The sequence below is a fragment of the Triticum urartu genome, chromosome 1 (genome assembly GCF_003073215.2).
Source record: "Triticum urartu cultivar G1812 chromosome 1, Tu2.1, whole genome shotgun sequence".
NCBI lineage: Eukaryota > Viridiplantae > Streptophyta > Magnoliopsida > Poales > Poaceae > Triticum > Triticum urartu.
In genome coordinates this window covers 421141542-421148955 of record NC_053022.1, presented here as the reverse complement: position 1 = coordinate 421148955, position 7414 = coordinate 421141542, and the positions used below count along the sequence as shown (strand labels likewise).

General features: G+C 43.2%; 1 pseudogene; it reads right to left on the bottom strand.

Moving 5' to 3' along the window:
* Nucleotides 1–1854: 1854 nt before the first annotated feature.
* On the bottom strand, nt 1855–2322 carry LOC125534987 (annotated as a pseudogene).
* Between the last annotated feature and the right edge of the window lie 5092 nt (nt 2323–7414).

Sequence of the window (7414 nt, the reverse complement as noted above, 5' to 3'; positions counted from 1 at the left end):
ATGTGCTGCATATGCAAAATAAATCAAGAAACTACAACACGGAACAGGAAACCGAGCCTCAAAGTGTTCACTTGTCATGTTTTGTCCGCCATTTTGAGATCGACACACACCAAGCAAACAAACATGATTGCTTTATTCCTTTTGGATTAAAATAGGAATATAGTGTTCCACGTTATACTACAACATCATCAGGATTAAAACAACACATTTATAGTCAGAGTGCTAGATGAGACAAATATCCATTGAAACCAATTAGAATAGGTGAGCCAGGGATAAGTAGCAGCAGGAAAATAATGGTACATTCACAACTTCAGTTCAGGAAAATATCACCACATGTACAAGTATACAGGCAGCAATAGTATCATTGAGTATAGCAAAACAACAGCTTGACCCATATAAGTCACAGCTCTAAAGAAAGAAAGAAAGAAAGAACAAGTTTAGCTAGCTATGTATTCATAGTTGAGAGCTAAGCAATTTGTTTGTTTATGCTGTAACTGACAGACCTAGTACAAGAAACAAGCAAAGTGAAACAGTATTGACCAATTCGATGGCAATACAAGCTAAGCAACTTAGCTAGTAGGTGACCATCGAATCCATGATGCAGCAGCAGGTGCAAATATGATATGATGTGAAGAAGAAGCTAGCTGGAGAGGTTGGGGATGAAACCAAAATTACAAACCATTGTCGCACCTCATATCACCATTGTTTTATCGTTTTATAAGCAACTGGAAACTATGCAGAGAGCAGTCTGGACAGTAAAAGAATTATCAAGCAGAGCAAAACAGCAGCGTGGCCATCAACTCATAGCCCTGAAGAAAGAAAGAACCAATAGGGTCAGCTACTTATTTATTCAGAATTGAGAGTTGAGCAATCATCAGAAAACTAAAGATACTGCTTAGCTAACTAAATAACACATTATTCAGTCACACAGTATAATTCTGACTATAATATAAGCAAAGAACTAAAGACACTACGTACTTAGAACTCAACTAAAAGTGAGAATGATTTATGCAAACATTCTGATTTTATTTGTTTATATTAGTAAAAACAAGTCTATCAGGTAAGATCAAGAACACGAATACTAACACAGACATATCTTCCTTTATGTGAACAAGTGTGCTTTCTTCATTAATTAGTAGTAACTATTCCATGCTAATACAAGCACACGCCCTGGCCAGCTGGCCTATCGAAGTCTGAATCTAATTAAATCGCACCATGGACGTGTCATATCACCAAGGCAAGTACTAGTAAATCTTTGCACCATTTTTCAGATAGATAAAAATGTAGTTGTACTCATCCTAACTAGCATTGTGTAGCAGCGCTAGAAGAAAGGAGGTTTTCAGTATACTACATGGCGTGTCAAAAAAATTCCAGATTTCTATTCTGTTATTTCCAAGTATCAAACACAAGCTACAGAACGAATCACATAACTGCTATAGTGATTCTATCCAGATTCTGAAACCATGTGGAAGTATAAATGGATCTTCAATAGCCATTATTTAAACTGATCAGAATTGCAAAAGGAGGTGACTATTTGCATATTTAAACTCATAACTAAAGGGAGGAGGGGAGCAAGGTGGCCACCGTGGTTGTGGGCGACGGTCGCTGGCTCAACTTTGTCCAAGTGAAGGCAATCTGGAGTCTGAAGAAACTTTCAGCATTTGAAAAACTGCAACGTGAGTATGCAGGTATCCTTTTGCTGAATGCCGAACCATTTAGATCGTTAACTGACGCTGAAGAACAAAAACAGCATGTAAAATGCCACCATTGGATCAGAACTCACGTAAACCTACAGACCAGGAAAATGCATCACAAGTTGTATGCTCACCTTGTCACATAAACTTACAGACTAGATCAGCACGGCAGCGGTTGCTCATCCGCCATGCCTTTGAAGACGAGGAACCTGAGCAACTCAAACTTGAAGTATATGAAGCTCCCCTTACTGTGCGTGAAGTAGCAACCGAAGCTGCAGCCCACCACGCACTGCCACCCCAGGCCATGGATCGTGTCGAACTAATGCAGTGTAGCCATCCAAATCAGATCCAATCATTCGGCAGCACTTGCGTAGATAACTGTTGATTCATGTTCAAGTACATTGTTATTTCTCTTGCAAGACTGTCTCTAGCTTGTTACTTGCAGATTCAGAGGCTATAGATTTGGGGGCGGTATTGGCAAGTTTCTCACCTTCTTGATGTGCACCGCGATGCTCCGGCAGTCGAGGACGTTGAAGCGGTCGAGTGCCCTGGACGCCGCCGGCGTGGCCTACAGCTGCATCTTGGCCGGCATGTTGGTGTCCTCCACCGTCGCCTTCCCTTCCAGCATCCCGCTCGCTCGAGTGGATCAACAGCCGCGCGCATGGATCGGAGGTTGGGGGTGAACAGCCGCTACAAGCACAGAGAGTGAGAGAGGGGGATAGAGGTGAACCACCACCATACCAAATCAAGAAAAAAACTAAAATCTGAGAGGGGAGATGGGTCAGACCTTGAGGGGCAGAGGGAGATTTGGGAGACCGTGATGGATTTGGGAGGGGGAGACCATCCTGGTCGCCATGGGTGGGCTCGCCGGAGAGGAGATTGCCTGCTGCCGGCGCGCGTCCTTGCAGGTTGACGAAGAACCGGTCGTCCTCGAGCAGATCAAGGCCATCCCGGAGATGGATCGGCGCTCGAGGGTTCGGGATTCACCGGAGCAGCGCCGGATCGAGTTGGAGGCCACCGAAACCCTAGCCACCACGGGCTAGGGATTCAGGCTCCCCCTGCCATGGCCATGGCCACGGGGTAGGAGTTGGGCTTGAGCTAGTAGCTGCTGGGTTGGATCTAGAGGCCACCGGCGGGGCTGGTTGAGAGGAGGTCGCCGCCGGCAGGTGGGATCGAGGGAGAGGATTGGATTGAATCGTGGGAGGTGCAGCATCGCGACAGAGAAGACTTGGAAGGGGATAGGAGGAGAAGGGAGCGAGGAAAGAAAGGAGGCGGGGTGGATGGAAAATGACTTAGGGTTTCAGAGTTAGTGTGGAAGGGTTGAGGACGGTCGTTGGATCCGCGAGCATCCGACGGCGTATGATGCACGATCCACGTGAGATGTCCACGGACTAATCAGAATGCAGTATGATGTTGTGACCATCTAAATAGGTCATAGTTGCCTAAAAATAATGCATTAAAATCATGTCAACTATTTTATGACTTGAGAAATTCAAAACGAAAATGGAAAACCTTCTCATTGTGTCACCAAAATGTGAACAAGTTTTCAGAAAAAATAAAAAACATGAAAAAAGATAAATATCTTTAAAAAGGTGTCGTGAGACATGAGTCTTTTTTTGGCAAAAAAGACATTTTTCCACTTTTCGGGTGCCCGAATTGAGTTCTTTTTGTGAAGGACCTACCATATATTTGTTGCAAAATTGGACCAAATCAATTTTCTAAAATACTAGGCCATATTTGATTCACAATTGACCAAATGGTTGGGTGTCAAAAGCCTTGATCCACCTCTGGTGAAAAAGAGAAATTCCCGCCGATTCAGCAGGAAGCGGGTCAAATTTGAACTGCAGCTGCCTCATAGTTTGCTCTTTATTTTATCAAAAAATCATTTCTAGATACATAAGTATCTATTTAATCAGAGAAACATCAAAAGTTTTCCGAGATTCAACCACTAGCTAGGCACGGTCAAACCCACCGTTTTGATCGCATTTCTAAATGGACATAAAAAATTCAAAAAAATCAAAAAATTGGAAAACCTTCGCATTGTGTCATTATATGTGACCAAGTTTCCAGGAAAAATAATAAACTTGTAATACGACAATTATTTTAAAAAAGTGTTCTCAGAAATGAGCTATCATGCGTGAAGATTCATGACTTTCAAGCCAAATGATCAATCTTATGGCCACATTCATGGCATAGTTTGTTCAAATGATCTCATATTGTGCACAATGGTGCATCTTGGAATTCCAAACAATGTTTCCTAAGGGAGTTTTTATTTTCTTTGCATGGAAAATTCATTTTCCATTTTCTGAGTGCCCGAATTGAGTTCTTTTTGTGAAGGACCTACCATATATTTGTTGCAAAATTGGACCAAATCAATTTTCTAAAATATTAGGCCATATTTAATGCATAATAGACAAAATGGTTGGGTGTCAAAAGTTTTGATCCACCACTTGTGAAAAAGAAAAATTTCTGCGGATTCAGCAGGAAGCGGGTCAATTTTGAACTGCATCTACCTTACAGTTTGCTCTTTATTTTTCCAAAAATCATTTCTAGTTATATAAGTATCTATTTAATCAGACATACATGGTTTGGTGGCTATACATCGAGGTTTGGATGGTGGACGAGGGCCCCAACTCCAGAGCGCGTAAACTCGCATGCCCGCCGCGTGGTCACCGCGTGACTGTGGCGTTGCCTTGTGTTCTGGGCGGCCTAGGCATGTCTAGGGGGTTCGGTACTCCTCAGGCAGGTGCTAGGAATAAAATTACAACATAAGATTCTCATAAGGAGACCGAACTATGCTCAAACATGAATTAGCAGCCAAGTGTTTGATTAGCGATACAGGGAATGCACATAGCCAATGGGCGTGAGTTTTGGCTGAGGATGATCATCTACTAAGAAGACTGTCTTCACAATTTTTTAGCTCAAAAGGAGGAGCCTAGGTGGTACTTGCTTTGCAAAGTACCACACTGGACAGAAATATGAATGTTGAAGCTGGGCTCAAAATAATGAATGGATTGAGCTGAAATTTGGTGGGGGTGGTTATTTGGGCATAGGAAAGCATTGTAGAAAATTGATACCACTTGGACATGCCAAAGTGGTACTTCCTTCACAATGCTATTCCCTGCACAAAAACTTGGGAAAATTAGCGAGAGAAATTGGATAAATGAAATGAGATCAAATTTGGTGTAGGTAAGTTACATAGGTATGGTCATGCTCTGGTAAATTTTCAGATCATTTGGGTAAGCCTAGCTAGTACTTACTTCACAAAGCTACACTCGAGATAGAAACTTTGGAAATTTCCTGAGAAAGATTTACTAGGAAAATGGAGCATAATATTATCATGTGGCAATGATTTGGGTATGGAAGAGTGCCAAAAAATTTGAGGGTAATAGGAGGGATCTGGATAACACTTGCTTTGCAATGTGCCAATCTGGCCATAAAATATAAATTGAACCTGGGCTCACATAGATGATTTGACTGAGCTGCAATTTGGAGGAGGGTGATAATTTTGGCATATGAAGGAACTATATAAATTTCATGTCATTTGGATATATAAAAATGGTACTTCCTTCACAATGCTTCTAGGTGGAAAAAAACTTTCGAAATTTACCGAGGAAGATGTACTCAGCAAATGGAGCTGAATTTTGTCACGACAAAATGATTTGGATACGAAAGAGTGCCCAAAATTTTTGAGGGAAATCAAGAATATATAAATAGCACTTCCTTCACAAAGTATTGTTGTGAACAGAATAGGAAAATGAATATTGTTGAATTATTTTTGAACTAGGCAAGGAAGGATTTTTACATATTTGACGAAGATATGACCCAAAGAATTTATGAGATTTTTTGGGGAATTTTGGGAATGACGGAAATATAGGTTGCTTCACAACCTATGGCAAAAATTGACACATGGACATGACACATAGGCAGAACTGATGAGATGGCGCCTAGTCATCACAACCCACCACAATTTACAAGGCTATGACCATCTATATTGGTCGTTAACAACTAGAGATAAGGCAGCGGACCAACGCTGTTTGCTTTATGACCATTTCGTGTAAGGAAATTACGACCTTTCTGACCAAAATGGTCGTTATAGTTTAGGGTTTGGAGCCCCCCGAACAGCTTTTAACCAATTGGTCTGAAATGGTCATAGATCTATGACCAATTCTTCTAGGGTCACTGATAGAAGGTCACTAGTTGACATATTTCTTGTAGTGAGATAGTCTTGATCATAAACCCACAATTCATCAGATCTCGACAAACACACCGCAAAAGAAGATTACATCGAATAGATCTCCAAGAGAATCGAGGAGAACTTTGTATTGAGATCCAAACAGAGAGAACAAGCCATCTAGCTAATAACTAGATCTGAGGTAAACTACTCACACATCATCGGAGGGGCCATGGAGTTGATGTAGAGGCCCTCCGTGATCAATGCCCTCTCCGACGGAGCTCCAGAAAAGGCCCCGAGATGGGATCTCTTGGGTACAGAAGGTTGCAGCGGTGGAAATAGGGTTTCGTGGTGCTCCTGGATGTTTTCAGGGTGCGTAGGTATATATAGGAGGAAGTAGGTCGGTGGAGCCACGAGGGGCCCATGAGGGGGGAGGGCGCGCCCGCTGCCTCGTGGCCTCCTTGTTGGTTGCTTGACTGTAACGCCCTCGATGCGGCTATATCTCCCACGTGTCGAAGCACGACTTAGAGGCATAACCGCATTGAAAGCAATGTCGCAAGTGAGGTAATCTTCACACAACCCATGTAATACATAAGGGAAAGAGATACATAGTTGGCTTACAATCGCCACTTCACACAAATACATAAATAAAGCATTACATCAACCAGTTACAAACAAGGCCCGACTACGGAGCCAAAATAAAAGAAGACTACCCCAAATGCTACACAGATCCCCGATCGACCCCAACTGGGCTCCACTACTGATCGACTAGAACGAAACAACATAAAGGACAAGATCTTCATCGAGCTCCTCCTAGGCTTGGTTGCGTCATCTGCACGGACTCATCGGCACCTGCAAGCTGGTTTTGGAAGTATCTGTGAGTCACGGGGACTCAGCAATCTCGCACCCTCGCGATCAAGACTATTTAAGCTTATAGGTAAGGCAAGATATGAGGTGGAGCTGCAGCAAGCGACTAGCATATATGGTGGCTAGCATACGCAAATGAGAGCGAGAAGAGAAGGCAAAGCACGGTCGATACAACTATGATCAAGAAGTGATCCTAGAACAACCTACGTCAAGCATAACTCCAACAACTGTGTTCACTTCCCGGACTCCGCCGGAAAGAGACCATCATGGCTACACACGCGGTTGATGCATTTTAAATAAGGTCAACTTCAGGTTTTCTACAACCGGACATTAACAAATTCCCATCTGCCCATAACCGCGGGCACGGCTTTCGAAAGTTCAAATCCCTGCAGGGGTGTCCCAACTTAGCCCCTCACAAGCTCTCATGGTCAACGAAGGAATATACCTTCTAGCGGGAAGACCCGATCAGACTCGGAATCCTGGTTACAAGACATTTCGACAGGGTAAAACTAAACCAGCAACACTGCCCGAATGTGCCGACAAATCCCGATAGGAGCTGCACATATCTCTTTCTCAGGGCACACTCAGATTGTCCAAACTTCCGGTGGGCCAGCCCAGAGTTGCCCCTGGTGGCCACTGGCGGCTGACAGTTTGGACCAACACTCAGAGGAGCACTGGC